Genomic DNA, 12,159 nt, shown 5'->3' on the forward strand with positions numbered 1-12,159 from the left:
ACCTTAGCATGACATTGTAGATGTCAGCAACCAAGAACCTTGACAGTGAAGTGATATTTTTAAAAAATCCACATTCATACATTGGAATGTGAATGTGCAACTGCAACTTTTATTCTGAATTTTAATGCTCTTATTTTTTAATTTATGCCAGCTCCATTGTAAACTTAATGAAATTTTAAAAATTAATTATAGCATATTATTTCTCTGTAAGCAGAGAAACAACCATTCCTGTTTCTCTTTGAAATCCCTATTTCTGTGTTTTTGTTTCAATATTCTCCTGATCTTCCACCGAAATACCAAATATTAAAGTTCTTAATACCAAGTGTGCCTGGTGATGTCCAATGAACTGAAATTGTACACATTAGTCCTTTTTATTTTTAAAGCGAGAGTTTAAAAATTTCTAGTAAGAAGGCTAGAAAAGGAGAAGAAAAATTAATGAATCGCTTATGAAAAAGGATTACTTTCCCCAAATTATCCTAATGAAGCATTTATCATTTTTTAATCCTTTGCTTTCTCCTCTAAAACTGAATCCAATCATCTGTTTAACTCATGCTTTAGAACTTGCATTTTAGCTTGATGGCAATAATAATCAAGTGCGATAAATTAAATTAATATCCTTACAGATACAATTAGTTTAATAACATTGCCAGCTCCTTTCCCTTATCATCCAGCTTATCACAGTTCAATAATGTATTACAGTGCACCAAAGGCTCATTTTTTTTTCTGTAACCACGATGGGTAGATTAAGATTTTAAACGTTGCTTGTTTTATTGCTCAAATTAAAATACCTTGCCTTTATAAAGCACCTTTAATCTCAAATGGAAACTAAAGTGCCTTATATGAAGAGGAATGATTTTTTGTAGGGTTGAAATACATGAACTGCTGGAATAGAACACAATGTTCATTAACATTCTCAACAACGTTGCTAACTATTTAGGACAGGAAGTGAAGAATATTGTACCTACTGAAACTGCAAATAAATTGAATAAGAGTGTTGCTAGCACACTGGAGCTGACATTATATACAAAGTACATATGCATACACAATTATTGATGCGTGTACACATACAGGCTAAAATCTATTCTGCTTGTATAGCCTGAGAATTTGGGCTTTAAGGGGGTGAAGTAGGAATTGGCTAGGGAGTTGAAACAGAACCATCGAGCCAATGAGGGAGTCTGCTATTCCTATGGGCTTAAACAGCAGCTGCAATCCCTACACATCAGTTGCATAGGGTATGGAGGCCAGTAGAGTCACATAAATGCAGATTTTATGATCCTTCCTCTATCCGGCCTCCCCTGGAGCCTTCTGTTTTCATTTATATTGGGCTGGCTTGAAGACCCTTCCTGCGATGCAGAGGGAGTACACTGGCACTGCAGTGTGTCTGCTCTGCCACCAGTCCCCTGTGCAGATGATCTTGCACTCGACTTCTGCACCAAGGGTAAATTCCATGCACACAGAATAAGTTGCTTGAGATTAACTAGATTCCAGATGCAGCTGTAGTTTCAAGACAGTACCAAATGCCAAGCTTTTGCATAGATTTTTTGTCCAGTTTGCTACTGAGCCAGTATCCTTCTGAACAAAGACTCAACACTTTGAAAGTAATTGTGTTGTATCAGCATAATGTTAACACTGACAGTTTAAACCAAGTTCATAGTTGTCTATTAGTATGTTTACAGAAAAGATTAAAATATAGATGTGAACTTTTCTGGCATACGTGTGGGCTAATTAATCATTTACCAAGGGTTATCAGTTAGCTTCTTCCTTCCACTTACCTATGCTATTGCTGCTGAATGTACCTGCAGCCATTTCCAGTTGAAGCAATATTCATTATGTGAACAGCTAAAGACTGGTACCATGCTATGTAGTGCTACATGAAAGAGGAACACACTTCATTTCATTTGAGAAGAAGGGTGATCCAGGAACTGGGGAGACCACAAATTCAGTTCCCTGCTCCACCAATGATTTTGTGTGACCTTGGTCCAATCGCTTAATCTTGCTGTACATCTGTACCGGTGAAACATGGCTTATAGTACTTCTATCTCACAGGGGTGGTGTAAGGATAAATACATTAAGGATTGAGAGGTGCTCAGATAGTATGGTAGTGGGGGCCATATAAGGACCACAGATTTTTCAGGAGGCTTACTGTACCTGGGGGATTAACTGTAAACTGGACAAGGTCAAAGTGTGTGGCAAAGACTCACAATGAGACAGAGAAAAAAGTTCATACAGGAAATGAGCCATACTGTAGGATTCCTTCCATTAGTGTAAACAGGTTTTACTAAAACCTCAGTATCATGATTCTGTAGTTCTGATTAAAATAATTTTCAGTGATAAAAGAGAGGGGGCATCAAACATGTATAGAACAGCAGTAAGATTAGCACTAACATGAGGGACATTTGAGTGTCATTGCCTCCTCAGTGCCTTAATTTCCCTCAGATAACGTAATTTTGGGTTTAGCTTTCTAGCCAAACCTCAATAAGAGTCCCCTCCTGCTTTGGGCTTCAGCAGATCATGTATGTTGTTGATATAGGGGAGTTTCATACCTTTTCTACCTGGGTGTACCACAATACATCTTCATTAGCCTTACCTGGATTCTGTCCTTTATCTGCCCCGTTAATGTAGGGTTTCTAATTAATTTGCCTTCCCCTGGGTCTATCAATTGTCCTCCTTCCTGTTTTTCCTGATATTCACAATGCAGCAGGACTTCCTCCTACCCTCACCCAGCATGGAGCTCCTAAAAAAGGACTGCGACCATCTCTGAGTCTCCATTCCACACCAGTATTATATTGCTCCAGGCCTCTTCCTTCTCCTACTTCAACCCTTCCTGGGGTGCTGCTATATTCCGCCTCCTCTTAGTATCTTTCTATGGCTGCCCTCCTAAGATGAGTGCTTCCCTTCCTCAGATCGCTCCATCCCCTCCTTAAGGTCCCTCCTAACTTCACCCTACCACCTCTTACAGACCTCTCCTAAACTGAACCCAGAACAGCTTTTTTTTATAGCCTGGCTGTCACATGATACCTGTGTAACATGATCTGGTACTATACCTTCCATCCATCTCTCCTGAGCACTACATATCCCAGAAATCTCTTGCCTTAAAAGGATGAGCCCCATTAACAGCTGGCTGGTGGTATCAGCTCTTAAAGGCATCAGGATGCTCTGTTACAGGAAGCTCTCTGAGGCTAAATAACGAGGGCTTAAATTGGTCCTCGCTACACTTGGTTAGTTACGGTTTTTTTTGAGCTTGCTCTATTATTCAGAATAGGAACCTTTTTTTTAAAGTAAGTCTCCAGCCCTTATAACTGTAGAGAAAACCTTGAAAACATGAAGTGTAACCGATGCAGTGACTCTTTCCTGCATTGTCAGAGAACCTAAAACAACTGCTCTCAGAGGTATGAACTGTTCTGTTCATTTAAAAAGGGATAACTCAAAAGTACAATGATGATAATTTAACTTATTTATTATCTATTTCACTGCTGCTCAAAGCACATAAAAAGGAAAGGGAGGATCACAGAGCTGCACACTATCATTTTGGTGCCATGAGTGGATGGTGTTTGGGAGAGAATTACCACGCCTTTCCCCACTCAATCTTATCTATGGCAGCAAAAGGCCAAAAGGGAGGAGCAGAGCCCTTGAACACCAAGACCTGTCACGAGAGAACGAATCTCAGAGAGTACAGCAAGACCTCCATCTAACCAGGTGCCCCATGCCGCTAATTAGCTTCTTCCTTAACTCTAGAGGCTGCTGCTCCTCTCCACTAGAGTCTGTCTGCAGACTCAGACAGATGTCACTGCATCAGTTACACTCAAATTACATTTTCTAGCTTTTCTTTGAAACCATGAGGATTAGAAACAATTTTTTCAAAAAAATGAAAGCTGAGATTCTGAGGTTGTCGTATGCCACTGGGGCCCTAGGCTTATGCCTATTGTACCTATGCTTTGATCCAGCCCTGCCCAAGACAGTATCCAAACCCCAGTTAGGGCAAGCTAACTTGGGGAGGCCACCAGAGCCCATGGGATCACATTTTGCAATTCTATACAAACTGCTGTGAGTGGTACCTCATTTTGGCATCTCAAATGAGTGGAGTTTGTCTTGTGGGTGGAACTGTTTTCCAGTTTTGGCCCAACAAATAATTAAGTGTTCTCCTTGCGCTGTTTTTCGGTGACAAGAGGAGTAAGGTCTCTTTTATGAGGTGGGAGCTGGAAAACTTAATTAAAAAATAGCCAAGGACATCATAGCTCTTTGCAGTTATCTATTCCCTTACCTCTGTGGATCTCAGAGTGTATTACAAACTTCAATTAACCTAGTAACACCTCTGTGAAGCACATAACTAGGTGATACAGCCCAGGCTAAGTTTCTGTGTTGCTGTATTGGATGCGATATTTGGATCTCATGCGCTTCCAATCCTATTGAGTCTGTGCAGCATCCAGACTGACTCTAAATCCACCCTATCAGGCACATCTATGTCTGATACCTCTTCTTGGGATGGGGGTGCAGTGACCCAGCTGACTGAGGCCCCCAAGAGAAGTATTGCCCCCTCCAAGTTTCCCCATTATCTTAATCATGCCCTGCCCAGAGTGCCACCCCATATGGGCACTCTATTTAACCCTTTGAGGACTACATGGCAATTAAAGTTAGAAACATACAAGCTTTTCAAAGGAACTTATTAAACACACACACTTTACTCATGAAAAAGAACCAGAGATTTTACAGATCAATGGAAATAACAAACACTTGCATGCAAACCCCTCCCTCCCTCCAGTGTCCTCACTACCTCTGGGAGTCTTTGGCTTTTGGTCAGTGTCCTTCAGGGCATTCCAGTCTTTCCTGCTCCCCCACTCCTCTTGCTCAGCCTTCTTGTTCTGACGATGGTGTGTCCCCCTTTGCTAGAAAGCATCTCTTTTAAAAACCAGTTTCTAACACCTGGTTTTCTTTCTTTCTTTCTGTTTTTTTTTTCATTCTGCACCCCTTTGTAAGCTCACTGGCAGAGGACCGTTATCAGTTAATTCCCCAAACCATCACACTAGGGCACAAAGCAGTTGCATAACTTGCTCAAAATCTTGCGATGAGTTGGTGACAAAGGCAGGAATAAAATCTAGGCATTCTTACTCCCAGACTCTGCTCTGACCCCTAGACAACAGTCTCACTCTCAAAATCACATTGTTATTTCATGTCATAATTTGTGAGGTATTTCAAAATTTCATACATAAAAATGGTTGGTGGGTAGAAAGGAGAAGATGATACAACACTACTATGTTGGACAGCTCCCACAAAGTGTAACTTTGATCTATGGGCAGTCATAGAGCTTGTTGAAACTGATGGGTGTGATAGCTGCTTTTCATTCATGCTAAAGGATGATGGAGCAATCAAATGCTCTTTTGTTCAGTAATAGCTAAAACAATGGAATACACCATCTCTGGGACTGATAACAAATGTCACCGACCAAAGATTAGACTGAATGCCAGCACGGGGGCTGAGGATTAACTGGATGGAACTATATCATTCAGTAGCAATTAGAAGCAGCCAGAAAGTAGGCAGAGAGGACCAGGAAAAAATGAGGAGACAGCAAGAGAACCACTTGTAATATGGGCCTGAGAAAAAGCCAAGAGAGAGAGCTTTTGGGGCAGAGTTTCTGTTGGAAAGGCAGGCTTGGAATTGTGAGTTTCTTGTCTGTCCTGTTGTTGTGTTCAGGAGAACCAGACTTTGTATATTCTTTTTAAATAAACAGGACTACAGCAAAACAAAATAAAACAAACAACCCCCCCCCGAAAAAACCCCAAAACAAAACAAAAAAAACCCTGACTCTATCAACAATTTCTCTTCCTAAAGGCAATCACCTGCCAGACCCCAAATATTGGCTAACTGCTTGGATCAAAACTGGTAACCAACACAATTTAGCAGTGAAATTCTCTAACTAGGAAGTAAAGCATGTTCTTCAACTGAGTTTTGAATAATAATTACATTTATGTTGCATGCCTAATTCAAATTGCCTATATTTTACAAGGACAAAAAGAATATTCAAGGGACTGATTCTAAACCCATTGAAATCAACAGAAATATTCCAACTGACTTCAGGCCCATACTATCCATGCACTATAAAAACTATTCCAACTTACAATGAATTTATGGAAAGAATCCACTTCAGAAAGCCTGAAAACTGCAAGTATGCAGCTTAGTAAGGAAGCTAGTATCAGTTGCCTAAAAATAGCATAGATTTCACTATTCAAATCCAGATGCCTGACTGTGAAGGAGCTGCTGCCCTTGCAATTCTATCTAGTTTTTAGTGGTTTGAACATAAGTGGCAGAAGACTATGTTTAAGGAAACAACTACAGGTGCCTCCTTTTATCAAATGTTCTGTACACCAAAATGGAACTACTCAAGGAGTTTGATTTCATGACATTTTTTCAATGAACTGTCTGGGGATTGATTTTAGGAACAGTACAGAGAGACTGATAAAATGATCAGTGAGTTAAATTCACTCACATGGGTCTATATAAGAACCTTGTACACAGTCTAGTATAGTGTGAGAGTTCTTTCTCTAATGCTAACTGAGCAGGGCTACTTCTTCCTGAGGAGAGTTAGGGACATATTTTGCCATCATTTACGCCCATGTAAACCCACTGGCCCATGCAATCTTGTGAAATTAATTGCTGAGTAGGTTTATATGGAGGTTGAATTTGACCCTAAGATGCTAGAGGCAATTAATGGGCTCAGTAGAGCAGAAGGTGGTTTGGAGGTGAGAGAATTAATTGAGAAATCTGAGGGGAAAAACCAAATGTGAAGGTAGAGATTTGATTGTGTGAGTCTGTGATAGGAGGAAGGCTAGAGAATGAGTTGTTTGGGGAATCTAGAATGGAGGAAAGAATTGACTAATTAAGGACAGAGGATGTATTCAGGGGGTAGAGACCAGATAATGGTCTGGAAGTGTCAGTGGATAGAGAATAGACTGATGGAGTTTAAGATGGACTGATGAGGCTGAGGGAAGAAGAAGAAGATTGGGAAAAGAGATCTTTGATTTATTGCTCTGGGGAGGCAGATAGATTGGAGAGCTGGAGAAAGGGAAGAGGATGGTTTGGACAGGTATTATATTTGTGTCCTGGGCATGACATTAAATTGCATCCTCTACTGCCTTGTGGATACTTCTTGGTTGAAGAAAGGCTAAGAGATCTCACCCCAACAGAAAAGGCACTCACACTGAAACAGTAGGCAGTTAGAAGCTCTATTTAGGTTGCTCTCTCGCAGAAGCTACAATGTTTATGTCATTGAATGTCCAGACTCACTCTGGCCTTTGGATTCTGGCTCAGTGGTCTAAAGGGGGCAGCTCAGTGGTCTAAAGGGGACAAGTCTATGGCAGCTTCTGTTCCTCTGTAACTTTGCCTAGGCATATGTGCTGAAGTTCTCTGTAAGATGGTCACAGGGATCCAAGAGAGGCATAAGGGCCTGGGGGGCAGCTACCAAGTTTTCCAAGCAGCCCTGTTTAGGGATGGTCTCGTATGAGAGTGGCCCTGAAAAAGGTGGGTCAAACAATCCCTGCCTCATTGTTTACATCCTGGCTCAACTGTTTTTATAAACAGAATTATTTGCTGGAATATTTGCACTTTGACCCCTGGATATGACTTTGATCTGAATTTGGACTTGAGGAAAAGGGCTGTGTTTCAGAACTGATATTGCAGCTCTTTCGGAAACTTGGCTCTCAGACACAGACTTCATAAAGGAGAAAGACTACACCATTTACTGACATGGCAAACCTGAAGGAGGAAGGGGAGAGTGTAGTGTAGGTTTTGCTAAAAGAAATGAACATATGTCATCATGTGAAGCTCCGATTGCAGTGTCTATACCTATCAGGACACTTCAAGATAGTCTACAGAAAGGATTCATTAACCTCTTCAGTGTCTATGCTTCAACTCTGCAGGCTAGCGATGAAGAAAAGGATAGTTTTTACCAACAGCTGGAAGAACTGATCAGCAGGATTCCTCAGAAGGAACTTATCCTAGTATTTGGAGACTTCAATGCAAGAGTTGGGTCCAATGCTGAGATCTGGCCTGGGATTCTGGGTAGGCATGGCATTGGACATAGGAATGACAACAGTCAGAGAGTTCTTAAGCTCTGTGCCAGTCAAGGCTTATCAGTGACTAACACCTTCTTTGCTGGTAACACCAGAAGAAGAACTTTGTGGAGACACCCGAGGTCCAAGCACTGGCATCAGATGGACTTGATACTGACAAGACATACATATTTGAAAGATATTTTGCATACACAATCCTTCCAAAGCACAGACTGTAGCACAGACCACTCTCTTGCCTGCTGCAAAGTGAAATTTCAAGCTAAGAAGATTCACTGTAATAAAACTGCCGTACCACCTCATATTGACCACTTGTGCCAAATCAATGATCCTATCAAGAAATGGCTTTTTAATGAAGTAGCAAAGACAGCCAAAAAGAATGAAACTGCTTCAGATGCATGAGAAGTCCTGAAGACAAGTATGTAAAATGCAGCAATCAAGAGTTCACTGGTTCATAGACCATTCGGAGATACTGCTGCCACTTGTTGAAAGGGAAAGATCTGCCCTGATCATCTATAAGTCTACTCCTACTACTGATTTGCTCAACAACTTAAGAGAAGCTCATAAGGTGGTTCAAATAGCTTCTAGGAGGTGAGCTCAAGAATTTTGTCCGGGTCTCTGTGACAGCATCCAACAGGTGACTGATGGAGGAGACAGTAGATGATTGTATGAGGACTTTAGAAAGGCCACTGGGCCAATAAAGAACAAAGAACTGATAGGCACATACACCATGCGTGATGGTGTCATTGAATTGATTGCATTTGTGTGATGAGGAACACAAGTAATCACAATATAGTGAAAGGCAACAATTAAGTCTTAAATTTTTTTTTTTGCGGGGACAGGAAAACTATGACTCACTGCCTTGTAGCATGGAGAAGGTGCTGCAGGGACTCAAGCTGAGTGAATCTTTTTTTTTTCCAGACAACAACTCACATAGGAAATAACAGCAGTGCCCTTGGTGAGTGCATTTGCGAACATGAAAAACTAAAGCACCCCCTATGCATACTTAACAATAGGGAAAAGAGATTAATGGGTTGATGGAGCTGGGGCAGGACAGAATATTAGATAAAATCATACATTTGTGTGTATGGGACCTTTAGATGAGGAACAATGTGGGGCTATAGGAGTCCTGATGGTGGTTGAGAAGGGTCATGGGAGTCTCATGCTCCCACAATCAGTTTTCTTTGATAGTCAGTTCAAACACATCACATCAAGTCCTTACTATGAACAGTTAAATGGATTAGGAGAAAAGCAGTACAAATACTTGTAATCCTTGGCAGATTCAAGGGCTCCATATTTAACATTATAAGAGTGTTGCAACAAACCTTAAAAAGAGAGTGTCACTTCAAACAGGAAGTGCTTCTCATCTGCCAAGGTAACAGATATCCCATCAGAAACAATTCCTGAAGGTCAGGCCTATAAGAGGAGCAGAATACATCCAAACAAAAGTAGGAGGACACTGTCTCTGTTTCTCGAGGACAACCAGAATGGCACTGACAGAAATAACTGATGCTCATTCAGGCACTGACAATGAAACATATGGAGCAGCAAATCTAAGCTCAAGGTGTTGGATCTACCGGGACAACTGAATACACAAAGACAATGAGGTTCACAGATAGTGGTTATTGACAGTTGCCCAGTTGAGGCAGAATAACCCTTACTTTTGTCAGAGGTTCTGACCTCTGTCCAGATGTCTCTATTTGTGAGTTTCATTAATTGGCTGTGTTATTTGTGGTTGCTATTTTAGCACACAACAGGGGTTTAACTTTTTATAACCTTGGTTGATGTGATGTGTCTGAGGCCAGAAAATACCTCTCTTGCCAGCACTCTTGGGCCTCACACTTTTATTAGAGAGAGGAGTGGAAACCTTCAATCCCCTCACACCCCTCCCATTCCAATAGTAAGTTTCTATATGTCATTCCCAGCTGCCATGCTGTCTTTTTCTGATTCCATGGTGCTTGTGTCTGAGGACATGCTTCATCTTGGACCATTCTATTTCTTATCAGTGTTCGGAGGCTGCATTTTCTCCTTCTATTTCTGTGCTGATCTCAGACCCAGAATTTTTTTTCAATAGAAAGGTGTCCTAGTATGTTTGTACCATTGTGAAATTCTATTTTGGTTCAGTATCCTGCTGTTTTAGATGGCGATTTTATCAGATCAATGGGGAATTGAGCCAGAGCCCAGTGTGAGAGCATCTGTTAATTAAGGCTGCAGCTCATGCTTTCCTCCCTCTTCCTGCCACCCCATCTTTCTGTTTTTATCACATTCACAAGCTGTTGATCACAAAATCCCAGTGTTTACATATTCAGCTCTGCAGCTCATGGAAGCTAAGGCTATGTCTACACTACACAGCCTATGCTGGCAGAGTTATGTTGGCATAGCCCCCTAGAGCAGATGCAGCATACACTGACAGAAGGAGATTTTCTGCTGGTGTCAGAACATCACCTCCCCCAGTGACATTAGCTAAGCAAATAGAAGCACTCTTCCATTGGCATAGCTGTGTCTACACTGGGTATTTTTTGCCATAGCTATGTCGCTGGTGTGCCTTTTTCACTCACCTGGCTGATGTAGCTAGGGTGTGTGGTTTTCTTGCACACCCTGACTGACATAGAATGTCAGGGTTGGAGGGGACCTCAGGAGGTCATCTAGTCCAACCCTCTGCTCAAACTAGGACCAATCCCCAGACAGATTTTTGCCCCAGATCCCTAAATGGTCCCTGCAAGGATTGAACTCACAACCCTTGGTTTAGCAGGCCAGTGCGCAAACCACTGAGCTATCCCTCAAACCACTGAGCTATCCAGTTATGCTGGTATAAGATATAAGTGTAGATTAGGCCTTAGCTGGCTCTGTGTACATTAATCATGTTCATAGTGCCCAAAGAGGGTGATCAAGTATGTACATACCTGGTGTTCGTACAGGCACCCTTTAGGAACTAAGGCCTGGTGTACACTGCTAGCTACATCCCTCAGGGCTGTGAGCAAATTTCTCTCCCTGAGCATCCTAATTAGGTCAGTCTAACCCCTGTGTAAGTGCAGCTAGCTCAAGAGAAGGAATTGTTCGTCAACCTAATGACCTCCTCTCAGAGCGGTGGATTAACTATATTGACAGAAAAATCCCTTCCATCAATATAGGAAGTGTTTGCGCTACAGTGTTACTGCAGCGCGGTGGCACAGCACAGCTGCAGTGCCACAGACGTGCTGCAGTGGTGGCTGTAGTATAGACATACCCTAAGCTTCTGCAGTGCCAAAACATGTCACTATGAGTCGGTATTCTGGTGGGATTACATCATTACGCACCTCGTGCTATGAAACATTTAAGAACTGGTAGATGAAAAATAGTACATACAGAAACCCACTATATGTTTACACAGGGTGGGCCTTATTCTTTGTCTCCTTTGATAAAAAAATTAGACCTACAAGAGGGTTGGCAGTGTCCCTTTAAGAGAAGGGAGAAGTCACTTATTAATAGAGGATTATAAGAAGAAGTTTGATTTTTCCCTTTATTTTAATTTTTTTTAAAATGGCACTTCATCCCCACATCTGTTCCTTCAGGGCAGTGGAATCCTGCCATAGGCTGAACCCTGTGTCCCACATATTCATGTGTGGATGCTGATAGCCAAGCTGAGCCCCAGCTATGGACTTCTCCTTTGTTCCAGACCAGATGTTGTATTTCTCCTTGGTAACAGTTAGCATGGTGGTACCTTATTATACATCTCTCTCTGGAAATTATGCCAATGCTTCTTCAGAATCGGCTAAGAGCTGTGCTGAATCAATGAGACAGCTGGCACCCTCTCTGGGGACTGAACGTTTTACCTTTTGGATTCATGCAGTCTCCGCTAGCTGAGATGTAGGATGCCATGAATGATTTTTCTCAGAGACAGGTGAGAACAAAAGAGCTTTGTAAACCTAATTCAATAGAAGCTGGAGACATGGTGGTCTATTGATTACAAAAAAAACACACACACAGTCCAGTTGCATTTTCCCTGTAATTGATTTTTGTGTGAGCTGGAGGTGGGAATTCTGTCAAACAAAAAAATTCCATGTCAGGACTTTATATACTTGCATGTGAGTAGGATTTCAGCACATATCAATGTCTGTAT

This window comes from Mauremys reevesii, linkage group 2 (assembly GCF_016161935.1).
Source record: "Mauremys reevesii isolate NIE-2019 linkage group 2, ASM1616193v1, whole genome shotgun sequence".
Classification (NCBI taxonomy): Eukaryota; Metazoa; Chordata; order Testudines; family Geoemydidae; genus Mauremys; species Mauremys reevesii.